Source organism: Callorhinus ursinus, unplaced genomic scaffold, assembly GCF_003265705.2.
Source record: "Callorhinus ursinus isolate GAN/ISIS: 27379988/994484 unplaced genomic scaffold, GSC_fseal_2.0 scaffold12, whole genome shotgun sequence".
Classification (NCBI taxonomy): Eukaryota; Metazoa; Chordata; class Mammalia; order Carnivora; family Otariidae; genus Callorhinus; species Callorhinus ursinus.
Window position 1 is genome coordinate 16,955,345 of NW_027397074.1, and position 14,134 is coordinate 16,969,478.

Here is a 14,134-nt window from a genome sequence, read left to right on the forward strand (position 1 = left end):
TATGAAAGCGTTAACAGAAATCTTTTCTCCTTTCCCAGTCTGTTAGATAAAAAGTGATGTTTCCTTATTTCAGTCTGAATTTATTTTATTAATAATGAGGTCAAACATCTTTTCATATGTTTATTGACCATTCCTTCTCTCATGTGGAATACGTTAATGCCCCCTCTCTTCGTGTACTTTGTTTATATTTTTCTAATGGACATTAGCATTTTGTAATTAAAGATATTTTCTCATTATCTGTATTTTCTACTCCAAATAACTAAATTGTTGTCTTTGCATTTGATGCATCATTAAACAGTACCCATTTCATTCTGAAACTAACAAGAGAGCCTATGGGCATGGGATCTGAGCCTTCCAAAGAGAGCCTGATGCACTCAAATGAGAACTTCATAGCCGTGTCTTACCTATGGTTCTTAAGTGGTTGGTGCCAAGTGAGAGCAGCCGTGCCCACATTTGTCTGAATGTTTCTGAGTATGGTCTGAGCCCTCCTTGCGGCAAACTTCATCATAGTGCCCATTTACAGCTGATTCTTGGTCACTCTGCACCACTGCTACTTCCAGGGGTGGACCTAGGAACCTGCATTTAATCTCTAGCTGTTTCTTATATGTGCTGAAGTTGGAGAACCCCCGGTTTCATTACTATTTGAATACTAATCCCCACATGTATTCAACACAGTAGTCTCAAAAACAACCTTTTGAAGGCTATTATTTTATCTTTAGTACTCCTTCCTTCATACATGAAGCATTATAGAAAGAGACTCTCCTACATATTCAAAACTTTAAGAAGTTCAAGTAACTCAGCAAAGTATTATTTCTTTGTTAGATGAGAACCACCCAGCATCATATTTTGTTTGGTCCTTATGGCTTCCATTATGTCTGAAGTTAAAATTAATACTCAATTTTAGAAAATTCCATTGTTACATTGCTGGTATAATTATCTACTTTACTCAGATACAAGATACCTGTTCTATTGAGTGAAAAGAAAGTGTCCAGTGTCCAGTCCATCATACCTGCTCCTCAAATTGCCAATGTTCACTGTAAGCCCTTGGTCATAATTGCTGAAGATGTTGATGGAGAAGCTCTGAGCATACTCATTTTGAATAGGCTATAAGTTTTATCCTTATTTTAATGTTGTTATTGCCTATTGCATATTTATCATTTATTAAAAACTACCACAAATCATCTGGGAAACAGGGAAGGAATGAAAATAAAAGTGCTATATTCAAGAAAACGAATGTAACAGTATCTCCTCAGAAACAGATCAAAAACATATCTTTTCTTTCCAGTTGGGCTTGAGGTCTCCAAGGCAGAGAATAATAGAATAGGTGCCAGACTCTTATGTAAGTGATGGCTAATACTTTTTGAGTATTTAATATATGCTAGGAACTGTGCTAAGACAGTTATATTTATTAACCCCCATATTATTTGGTGAGGTTAAACACTAGTACTTATTAATATCCCCTTTTACGGATTAGGATGGCAGGCATGGAGAGTTTAGCTTCCTCGTGTTCACTTGGCAGGTTGGTGGCAGAGTAGTGATTTTCTTTCTTTTTTTTTTAGATTTATTTATTTATTTTTGGGGGGATGTACATGAGCGAGGGGGAGGGGCAGAGGAAGAGGGAGAAAGAGAATCTCAAGCAGGCTCCGCACAGAGAGTGGAGCCTGACATGAGGCTTGATCCCATGACCGCAAAATCATGACCTGAACTGAAACCAAGAGTTGGACGCTCAACAGACTGAGCCACCCTGGTGCCCCAGGGTTGTACTGATTTTCTTAAACACCAGCCAGCCCTTTTAGTCATTTCCTTCAGCTGGCTTCTCGGAACTTATTGTTGAGAAGCGCTGCCTCAACTTTCGTCTCATAGTTCATTAATCATGGTAAAACACTATTCTAGAAATCAGAACCTGCTACTTCCTATACCACCTCCTATACCATCACGCCCGTGCCCGGGTCCTTCTCTTCTTTAGGAATTCCAGTGACTACCACTTCTGCTCTAGTTAACAGACCACTCCAGCAGCATCGACTAAAGCAGTTCCTACCACCTTACTTGGATCACTGATTCCTTTTTCCACCATATCCACAAAATCTCCAAGCATAGTGCCATAACCAACTTCTGAGGACCGTAGCATAATTTTTTTCAACTATAAGTGATCCTTCAACACCTGCATTCTTGGCATTGGTCACTGCAGGAATTTTGAGTGTTCCTTTGATAATTTCTATACCAATTTTTGTAATCTTCATTAGCTGGAGTCATTGAATCCAAGGCTGGAATGCACTGAAGCAGGGCTCAACCCCCTTCCAGAGAAATGCCTTTTTCAACATCAACTTGTGTAGCTCTGAAGGCATCTCCAACTCTGCGTTTCTTTTCATTCACTTCCAATCACCTGCCCCACTAACCTTCAGCACAGCTACTTCATCTGAGAGTTTTGCCAGATGTTCATTCGACGTTTCCTTTTCATATTCACTAATTGTGATACCTAACTGCTCAGTGATTTCTTGAATACGGTTTTCAATTTGAGCCTTATCACCTTTTCCTTTTAAGAGCATGGCATCATCTTCGGTCACAATGACCTCTCCAACTTTTCCTGAAGTCATGAGACTGAACATCTTTAAGATTTAGAGTCAGTCCTCCTTCTCCAAACACTGCACCACCAGTAGCAATAGTCATGTCTTTAATCTGGTTCTATTGTCACCAGAACCTGGAGCTTTGACTGCTACACCTTGAAGACCAACTTTTAGCCTATTCAAAATGAGTATGCTCAGAGCTTCTCCATCAACATGTTCAGCAATTATGACTGAGGGCTTACAGTGAGCATTGGCAATTTGAAGAGCAGGTACGATGGACTGGACACTGGAAATTTTCTTTTCACTCAATAGAACATAGGCATCTTGGAATTCACATTTCTTTTTTTTTTAAGATTATTTATTTATTTATTTGACAGAGAGAGACAGCAAGAGAGGGAACACAAGCAGGGGGTGGTGGGAGAGAGAGAAGCAGACTCCCCGCTGAGCAGGGAGCCCGATGAGGGACTCGATCCCAGGACCCTGGGATCATGACCTGAGCTGAAGGCAAACGCTTAACGACAGAGCCACCCAGGCGCCCCTTGGAATTCACATTTCTGATCTTTTGCTATATTAATGAAGTATGGAGAAATATAACCTCAATCACACTTTGTGCCTTTAATAAACCATACTAAGTACCTTATATCTTGAAATGTTATGAAATCAGTTCTAGTGGCATCAGTATCCGATTGTCATCAAGAGAAGTCAAAAAGCAAAAGATTAACTGGAATGGTGTACCTGCCCATAGAGTAAAGAGAGTGGGATTGCATCTCCTTGGAAAGGCAGCTGAGGGGCCCTTTATCCTGGGGGCAGCCTGAGGGACTCATGTTAGAGAGCTTGGCCCAGCTGCCATTCTGAAGGGACATGCCCAGGAGGATGACCCAAACACAGGTGCCTCAGGAGAGGAACCAACAGTCCAGATGGAACAAAGCAGCTGGACTGGAGGAAACGCTGGCTCCATCAAGCGAATTGTAACACAGAAAATGACTTAGAGAAAGTATCTTTGAGAAAATCACAAATACATCCGAGAAGGAAATAGACTCGACAACCACCATGGAGAACGCTCAGATGCAGCTTACAACTGTCCCAGCTATGTCAGGCTTTTCTGTTCTTCATGAATCTGCTCTTCACCAGGTCTGAACTTGAGAGTCAGAAATAGCTCCGTGAGGGAGGAAGGAGGTGAAATGAGTCGCGGAGAAGAAGCATCTTCACCTACAGGTTTACAGACTGGGACTGGCCCAAGCTGGGGAGAGGGGGGAAAAAAAAAACTTTAAAATTGATCATTTTTAATAACAAAGAAGTGGATTCCTTCTTTCTCTCTCTCTCTCTTTTTTAACTAAAACCAAAAGGAATATTTATTTATTTCCCCAGAGTGACAGGAAAACTCAGAAACCTGAGGTGGTTTTCATCCCAGGTGGGGGGCAGGCATGGAGGTCTTCACCTATGGAGTGGGTGGAATGGGACAGAGAGAAGACAGGCCCCTTTCTGAGCTTCCCTGACCTAGTTCAACAATGACAACAACTGAGTAAACCTGATGTTGTCACAGTTAAAATGCATATATTTTTGAAGGCCCTTTAAAGAAAACTGATATTAAAAATTGTGATTCCAGTGATGTCCCAGGGAAAGTAGTCACCTATTTCACTAATCCATGGAATAGGCTTAAAATTTGCCCAGAAGTATCTAAGGTAAAATTAGGTACTATCTGTGAAAAATGTGTGGCTCACTGTTTGGCACAGAAGCATTCATAAGTGTTTGTCTTTTCCCTTAGGAAATAGGGTGTTTTATTAGTAGAGAAAAAAATGAAGCAAATTTTGTTTTGCCAGTTTCCTGTATTTTCAGAACTGAGGGACTAAGTTTTATGACATCCTTTTATGAGCCCAAGTATAAAACTGAGATATAGCCTGTAGTTTTGAAGAACGGTTACATCAACTACTTTTAATCTGACTCATTTATATTTTCTAGATAGAAGCATAAGAACACATTTTATGAAGTGCCCCTTCTTTGGGCCATTACAAACTTGGTCCAGAAGCCAGAAGTGGTGTGGCTTTGGAGTCATGTCTGCCCTCCTTAGAAAGGATAAAGGCAAGTTCACCTATCTGTGAAGATCTTTGATTTGAGGGAACATAGAACTGAAATTGACTTTATGCACCGCTTTTTATAGAGAATTAGATTAAAAAGCCCAATATCTAAGTCTGCTTTGTTCTAATTTAAAAGATAATCAAAATATCTTCAACAGTGTAGGAGGTCTCTCAGTAAACATGGATTTATATTTAGCACAATTTATTTGAAAATCAGAAAGGCTGCCAAAATGGTCCAAACATTAAATTATTTCAATTTTAGAGGGCAGATATTACTGAGAAGTAATAAAATATCGCCAGCCTGCATAGGCAGCTCATCATCACTAGTAAGATGAAAAGACCAATTATGCCTCACACGGACAAATGTTGATGAAAGGGTGGACTTCATAACTGCCTGGCCATGTTAGAGGCTATAATCACAGAGGAGAGGGAAGGAAGTGCCCAGCACAACACCAAAAGCTGCAAGGGGGAGTCATCTGATGAAGGGGGAAAGATGGGAAATTTTAAAGAAAATGTCAGAGTAAATTGCCTGGTGGTAAGAACTCTACTTATGTATGACTCTTAAGGAAATTGTCTTCTTAGAAAATTGTAAGTTTTCAAAATGTCTTAAATAAAAAACAGACCTATCTAAGCATTCTGTAGATCAAGCTTGGTATTCTCAGACTTCAGAGAAGTTGTTTTTACCTGTCGCAGCTCCTCATTCTTCTGAGGAAGACTCAGGAACTGTGTGAGTTTGGATTGGTATAGGGGCTCCAGAGAGATACTCAACTTGCTTTCCATTCAAGCCTGATAATGTGAAAGTGAAGCTAAGACGCCATCAAATACTTATTGAGGAATTTTGGATCTAAATAATTACATGCAATTTCAAATGAGATAGTGTATACAAAATGCGTAATACAGCCCTATAAAGGCAAGGTGATATTATGCCTAAGATTATGATATGTCACAATCACTATGTATTCATTGAGAATGTATTGAAATGGACTCAGTGCTGTAATGTGCATAGGAAGGATAAAGGAGTTGTGTCTAGGCTACTAGGGAGGTACTGGAAGGTACTAAGAGAAAAAAAAATAACATGCATGAGAAAATTTTAAAAATAATATGATGCAGTGTGTAATTAAGTACCATATTATGTAACACAGGGTTATCAAAGTTCAGAAAAAAATAAATGCAGTGAGATCTGGCAGGGTTTTCTAGAAAAGGGGGGAACTTGAAGTGGGACTTGAAAAATTCGTAAGATTTGGGAACCTAGAGGTTGAAAGGGAAGAAATTTCAAGAAAGAGAAATAGCAACCCCCAGGTTCAAGGGAGGGAATGACAAAGATTGTCAAGGAGGGAATGACAAAGATTGGATTAGGCAACCAGTGTAGTGGGGCCGGATTTACTAGATTGGAGTCCCAGCTCCCTGACTTACGGGTGTAACCTAAGTATTATGTGATCCTTCTGTGCCACACTTTCATCGTCAGTAAAATGGAAGTAACTATCATTTCTATTTTAAGATATTTTGAGAATTAATGGATTGACATATATAAAGCACTTCCACTAGGACCCAACACCTAGGAGGTAGTCAACAAATGTTAGCTACTCTTACTGTTATTATGTTGTTACTGTACACTGTTAAAGGACATGATTTTCATGGCTAGAATGAAGCCAGATTATACAGCAGCCCCAACTACCACTTGTTACAGATGGAGTGATGGACACCATGTTCCACACTTTGCCTACATTTTCTCTTATTCCTAACAACCGCCCCCTGGAGAGAGGGAGAGCTGAGAATTAGAGAAGCAAGTTTCTCAAAAATTCTGCAGCTATTGAGAACAGCCAAGACTTGGAAGTGCAATCTTTTGGCCATCACCCCTGTGTTGGAAACTCTTGCATTACAGTGCTTGAACTTAAATGATAGAGGATCCTGAGATTGAGGAAGGAGTCAGACACTAGTTTACTAGATGAGTTGAAAGTAGAAAAGAGTTCAGATTCAGGAAAATCAGCCTGGTGGTAGCTGGTGGCCGCTGGAATACTCTAGGAAAGTTGAGGTAAATAAACTTTTAAGATGGCAGCCCTGAGACATGAGAAGAGGGGGAAAAAATGGGGAAGCATTTATTCTGGACCCTGAAAGTGAGAGACAGTAATTTTGATTCTTGGTGATGGATCCCAAATGACTAGGAGAATGGTAGCTTCTGGAGGGCTGACTTGGAGAGAGGGTACAAAAAAGGACCTTGGCTCCTTGAACATAAGGCCAGGGATGAGAGAGCCTCTTTGTCTCCATATGTTTTGCAATGTTAGCTGGGCCCATCTTCCAATCACTTCATGAGATTGGAAATTAGCTTTCCTGTTACCCTGGGTTGCATTTCACTTGTCCCTTGGGAGCTCTTGCTCACATTTTCTAAGCTGCTTGCTGTATGGAAGTCATTTAAGGAAGGACAGATTAGTCCTGGAAGACAGTAGTTGTTTCTAATGCAGCTGAGAATTCTCTGTTTTGTAGCAAGCAAGGAGTAGACCCTTTACAAGCAAGGAGTAGAAATAAACATCATGGCTAATGCACTTCAGCAATATAAAAGCTTTCTACAAGGAGAACGCTGCTAACAGTAAACAGTTTATATAAAGCAAAGATAAATCATAATGGAGTGGTAATTTGAGTTTGTATTGTACATCTCCTCAGGGAATTCCTAGTGCTCTAAAGACACTATCTCATTACTACCTGGAGTACCTCTGAGAAATATGCAAAAAGCATCATATTCTTCAATTTTTGCAGAAGGACCTAAGTCACAGAGAATTAATGTGGCTTGTCATTATATGGAAGTGGATTACTCATTTTTATGGAAAGGATTGTCTCCGTGAGTGGGCTGATTTTCTCATGAAATTAGTCACTCAACCTAAGGAAAAAAAGACAATTGAAGTCCCCCCAGAAAACAAGCAAGCAAAATACACTTTAACATATTTCAGTACCTATTTTGGCAACCCTCTGGAGTAGTTTGAACCTAAATAATGCAACTAGAACCAGAATAGAGTATATTGACTTTATCCATTAGATTAACGTCACATATTTACTTGAAAGTTTTTGATGGGAAAGGTGAAATTTTTAAGGGAAAGTGTAAGAAACATGCAGCTTCTAGGCAAATGTGTGACATAGTGGGAATGGAGCTGCCCTTGTCCCTCTGTACCATCTTAGGCCAACCTTAATGACAAATGGACATGCTCACCAGAGCATGATCTCTGCACCCAGAAGTGACGCGTAAGGAATGATCGATCACTTCCTTAGGATTTCAGAGGAAATTGCAATGGAGCCCACTAACTCTTAGGCATGCTGCTCCACAGAGCACCCACCACTACTGCACAGCTAGAGAGTATGACCTAACTGCTTCTCTACCCACCTTTCCCGTAATCCTCCCTATTTCCAACTCTCTGCCTTGCCTTAGGTGTATACATTTAGAAATCACTCAAGCCAGAACATAGTTCTGCAAGATTCTAATGCTTGTCTTCCTTGTTGATCATTTTGGGTAAGGCTGCATAGATCAACTTAGCTCAGTACGTTTGATTTTTACTCCTAGATGTAATGTCCCACATTTTATTGCTCTTAATTATATGTGTTGCTAAACATCCTATTCTCTTAATTCACTTGTGAAGGAAAATATGTGTTTTACTGCTGAGTATGGCCTTCTTTATGGATGCAGATCTCTGGACAATGATTAAGATTTGTTATTCATTTATTTTTTAATTTTATTTTATTGTGTTGATCATTAGTTTTTGATGTAGTGGCCCATGATTCATTGTTTGCATATAACACCCAGGGCTCCATGCAGTACGTGCCCTCTTTAATACCCATCACCAGGCTAACCCATGCCCCCAGCCTCCTCCCCTCTAGAACCCTCAGTTTGTTTCTCAGAGTCCATAGTCTCTCATGGTTTGTCTCCCCCTCCAATTTCCCCCCTTTCAATTTTCCCTTTCTGCTATCTTTTTTTTTTTTTTTTTTAACATATACTGTATTATTTGTTTCAAAGGTACAGGTCTGTGATTCAACAGTCTTCAACAATTCACAGTGCTCACCATAGCACATACACTCCCCAATGTCTATCACCCAGCTGCCCCATCCCTCCCACCCCCCCACCACTCCAGTAAACCTCGGTTTGTTTCCTGAGATTAAGAATTCCTCGTATCAATGAGATCATATGATACATGTCTTTCTCTGATTGACTTATTTCACTCAGCATAACACCCTCCAGTTCCATCCACGTCGTTGCAAATGGCAAGATGTCCTGTTTTTTGATGGCTGCATAATATTCAATTGTGTATATACACACCACATCTTCTTTATCCATTCATCTCTTGATGGACATCTTGGCTCTTTCCATAGGTTGGCTCTCATGGACATTGCTGCTATAAACATCGGGGTGCATGTACCCCTTCGGATCACTACATTTGTATCTTTGGGGTAAATACCCAGTAGTGCAATTGCTGGGTCATATGGTAGCTCTGTTTTCAACTTTTTGAGGAACCTCCATATTGTTTTCCAGGGTGGCTACACCAGCTTGCATTCCCACCAACAGTGTAGGCGAGTTCCCCTTTCTCCGCATCCCCGCCAACATCTGTCGTTTCCTGACTTGTTAACTTTAGCCATTCTGACTGGTGTGAGGTGGTATCTCATTGAGGTTTTGATTTCGATTTCCCTGATGTTGAGCGATGTTGAGCACTTTTTCATGTGCCTGTTGGCCATTTGGAAGTCTTCTTTGGAAAAATGTCTGTTCATGTCTTCTGCCCATTTCTTGATTGGATTATTTGTTCTTTGGGTGTTGAGTTTGATAAGTTCTTTGTAGATTTTGGATACTAGCCCTTTATCTGATATGTCATTTGCAAATATCTTCTCCCATTCTGTCGGTTGTCTTTTGGTTTTGTGGACTGTCCTCTGCTATGCAAAAGGTTTTTATCTTGATGAAGTCCCAATAGTTCATTTTTGCCCTTGCTTCCCTTGCCTTTGGCGATGTTTCTAGGAAGAAGTTGCTGCGGCTGAGGTCGAAGAGGTTGCTGCCTGTGTTCTCCTCTAGGATTTTGATGGACTCCTGTCTCACATTGAGGTCTTTCATCCATTTTGAGACTATTTTTGTGTGTGGTATAAGGAAATGGTCCAGTTTCATTCTTCTGCATGTGGCTATCCAATTTTCCCAACACCATTTGTTGAAGAGACTTTTTTCCATGGGACATCCTTTCCTTCTTAGTTAAAGATGAGTTGACCATAGAGTTGAGGGTCCATTTCTGGGCTCTCTATTCTGTTCCATTGATTTATGTGTCTGTTTTTGTGCCAGTATCATGCTGTCTTGATGATTATGGCTTTGTAATAGAGCGTGAAGTCCAGAATTGTGATGCCGCCAGCTTTGCTTTTCTTTTTCAACATTCCTCTCGCTATTCAGGGTCTTTACTGGTTCCATACAAATTTTAGGATTATCTGTTCCATTGCTTTGAAAAAAGTTGATGGTATTTGATAGCAATTGCATTAAATGTGTAGATTGCTCTAGGTAGCATTGACATCTTCACAATATTTGTTCTTCCAATCCATGAGCATGGAATGTTTTTCCATTTCTTTGTGTCTTCCTCAATTTCTTTCATGAGTATTTTATAGTTTCCTGAGTACAGATCCTTCGCCTCTTTGGTTAGATTTATTCCTAGGTATCTTATGGTTTTGGGTGCAATTGTAAATGGGATCAACTCCTTCATTTCTCTCTCTTTTGTCTTGTTGTTGGTGTATAGAAATACGACTGATTTCTATGCATTGATTTTATGTCCTGCCACTTTACTGAATTCCTGTATGAGTTCTAGCAGTTTTGGGGTGGAGTCTTTTGGGTTCTCCATATAAAGTATCATATCATCTGCAAAGAGTGAGAGTTTGACTTCTTTGCCGATTTAGATGTCTTTTATTTCTTTTGGTTGTCTGACTTCAATTACTATGTCGAATAGTGGTGGTGATAGTGGACATCCCTGCCACGTTCCTGACCTTAGGGGAAAAGCTCTCATTTTTTCCCCATTGAAATGATATTCGCTGTGGGTTTTTCATAGATGGCTTCTTTGATCTTGAGGTATGTACCCTCTATCCCTATACTCTGAAGAGTTTTGATCAAGAAAGGATGCTGTACTTTGTCAAATGCTTTTTCTGCTTCTATTGAGAGGATAATATGGTTCTTGTTCTTTCTTTTATTAATGTATTGTATCACATTGATTGATTTGTAGAATTGAACCAACCTTGGAGCCCAGGGATAAATCTCACTTGGTCGTGGTGAATAATCCTCTTACTGTACTGTTGGATCCTATTGGCTAGTATTTTGGTGAGAATTTTTGCATCCATGTTCATCAAGGATATTGGTCTGTAATTCTCCTTTTTGATGGGGTCTTTGTCTGGTTTTGGGATCAAGGTAATGGTGGCCTCATAAAACGAGTTTGGAAGTTGTCCTTCCATTTCTATTTTTTGGAAGAGTTGCAGAAGAATGGGTATTAATTCTTCTTTAAATGTTTGGTAGAATTCCCCTGGGAAGCCATCTGGCCCTGGACTTTTGTTTGTTGGGAGATTTTTGATGACTGCTTCCATTTCCTTAGTGGTTATAGGTCTGTTCAGGTTTTCTCTTTCTTCCTGGTTCAGTTTTGGTAGTTGATACATCTCTAGGAATGCACCCATTTCTTCCAGGTTATCTAATATGCTGGCATAGAGTTGCTCATAATATGTTCTTATAATTGTATTTCTTTGGTGTTGGTTGTGATCTCTCCTCTTTCATTCATGATTTTGTTGATTTGGGTCATTTCTCTTTCTTTTTGATAAGTCTGGCCAGGGGTTTATCAATCTTGTCAATTCTTTCAAAGAACCAGCTCCTAGTTTCATTGATCTGTTCTGTTCCTATGGTTTCTATTTCATTGATTTCTGCTCTGATCTTTATTATTTCTCTTCTTCCTGCTAGGTTTAGGCTTTATTTGCTGTTTTTTCTCCAGCTCCTTTAGGTGTAGGGCTTAGGTTGTGTATTTGAGACCTTTCTTGTTTCTTGAGAAAGGCTTGTATTGCTATATACTTTCCTCTTAGGACTGCCTTTGCTGCATCCCAAAGATTTTGAACAGTTGTGTTTTCATTTTCATTGGTTTCCATGAATTTTTTTAATTCTTCTTTAATTTCCTGGTTGACCCATTCATTCTTTAGTAGGATGCTCTTTAGCCTCCCTGTATTTGAGTTCTTTCTGACTTTCCTCTTGTGATTGAGTTCTAGTTTCAAAGCATGGTGGTCTGAAATTATCCTGGGAATGATCCCAGTCTTTTGGTAATGGTTGAGACCCGATCTGTGACCTAGGGTGTGATCTATTCTGGAGAATGTTCCATGGGCACTATAGAAAAATGTGTATTCCGTTGCTTTGGGATGAATTGTTCTGAATATATCTGTGAAGTCCATTTGGTCCAGTTTGTCATTTAAGGTCTTTATTTCCTTGTTGATCTTTTGCTTAGATGATCTGGCCATTTCAGTCAGGGGGGTGTTAAAGGCCCCCACTATTATTGTATTGTTGTCAATATATTTCTTTGCTTTTGTTATTAACTGACTTTTTTAGTTGGCTGCTCCCATGTTAGGGGCATAGATATTTACAATTGTTAGATCTTGTTGGATAGACCCTTTTAAGTAGGATATAGTGTCCTTCCTCATCTCTCATTACAGTCTTTGGTTTGAATTCTAATTTGTCTGATATAAGGATTGCTATCCAGCTTTCCTTTGGTGTCCATTAGCATGGTAAATGATTTTCCACCCCCTCACTTTCAATCTGGGGGTTTCTTTGGGTCTAAAATGAGTCTCTTGCCAACAACATATCGATGGGTCTTGTTTTTTTATTCAATCTGATAGCCTGTGTCTTTTGATTGGGGCATTTAGCCCATTTACATTCAGGGTAACTATTCAAAGATATGAATTTAGTGCCATTGTATTGCACTAAGGTGACTGTTACTGTATATTGTCTGTGTTCCTTTCTGGTCTATGTTACTTTTAGGCTCTCTCTTTGCTTAGAGGACCCCTTTCAAGATTTCTTGTAGGGCTGGTTTCATGTTTTGCAAATTCCTTCAGTTTTTGTTTGTCCTGGAAGCTTTTTATCTCTCCTTCTATTTTCAGTGACAGCCTAGCTAGATATAGTATTCTTGGCTGCATATTTTTCTCTTTTAGTACTCTAAATATATCAGGCCAGTCCTTTCTGGTCTGCCAGGTCTCTGTGGATAGGTCTGTTGCCAATCTAATGTTTCTACCAGTGTAGGTTACAGACCTCTTGTCCTGAGGTGCTTTCAGGCTTTTCCTTTTGTCTCTGAGACTTGTAAGTTTTACTATTAGATGTCAGGGTGGTTGACCTATTTTTATTGATTTTTGAGGGGGGTTCTCTGTACCTCCTGGATTTTGATGCCTGTTTCCTTCCCCCAATTAGGGAAGTTCTCTGCTATAATTTGCTCCACTATACCTTCTGCCCCCCTCTCTCTTTCTTCTTCTTCTGGGATCCCAATTATTCTAATATTGTTTTGTCTTATGGTATCGCTTATCTCTCAAATTCTGCCCTCTTGATCCACTAGTTGTTACCTCTCTTTTTCTCAGCTTCCCTACTCTCCATCATTTGGTCTTCTACATCACTAATTCTCTCTTCTGCCTCATTTATCTTAGCAGTTAGAGCCTCTGTTTTTGATTGCACCTCATTAATAGCCTTTTCGATTTCGACTTGGCTAGGTTTTAGTTCTTTTATTTATCCAGAAAGGGTTTATCTAGTATCTTCCATGCTTTTTCAACCCCAGCTAATATCTTTATAATCATCATTCTGAGCTCTAGTTCTGACCTTTACTATTGTCCATATTGATTAAGTCCCTGACAGTCAGTAGTGCCTCTTTTTCTTTTTTTTGAGGTGTGTTTTGTCTTGTCTTGTCATTTTGTCCAGAGGAGAATAAATGAATGAGAGAACAAAATGCTAACAGGGTAACAATGACCCCAGAAAAATATACACTAAACAAATCAGAAGAGAACTGAAACCGGGGGAAAAGAAAAGGAAAGAAGGAAAAAAGAAGAAAAAAAACCCAAGAATATGATTAAATATGACCAGGCTGGTAAATAGGTCAGTGCCACAACTAGATTTTGGGTGTATTTTGGCCTGTTAGAAGAAACTGCCTCCCAAAATTTTAAAGAAAGAATAACATATATGAACAAAAATAAGGGTAAATTCGATGAAGGGATGGAATATGACTGTAAAGATGAAAAGTATAAAAGATTTTATGAAAGGAATTGATAAGATAAGAAGTTGGTTGGAAAAAGAAAGAAGAGAAATTAAAAGAAACAAAAGGGAGAGAATGTGATCAGAGAGGAGACTAGAACAAAACCATACACTAGAGATTTAGGGTATATTTTGGTCTGTCAGAAGAAACTGTACCCCAAAATTTTAAAGAGAACAACATGACTATAAAAATGAAAAATAAAAAAGATTTAAAAAAAAAAAGGATTGATAAGATGGCTGAGAAAGGG

The 14,134-nt window shown here is 39.4% G+C and overlaps 1 protein-coding gene and 1 pseudogene across 1 annotated transcript in view; one reads left to right on the plus strand and one right to left on the minus strand.

The window, feature by feature from the left end:
- ZNF804B (zinc finger protein 804B) overlaps nt 1–14,134 on the plus strand; it is a 547,749-nt gene that overhangs the window by 372,265 nt on the left and 161,350 nt on the right. The window lies entirely within an intron of this gene.
- On the minus strand, nt 1,897–5,419 carry LOC141373932 (60 kDa heat shock protein, mitochondrial-like; annotated as a pseudogene).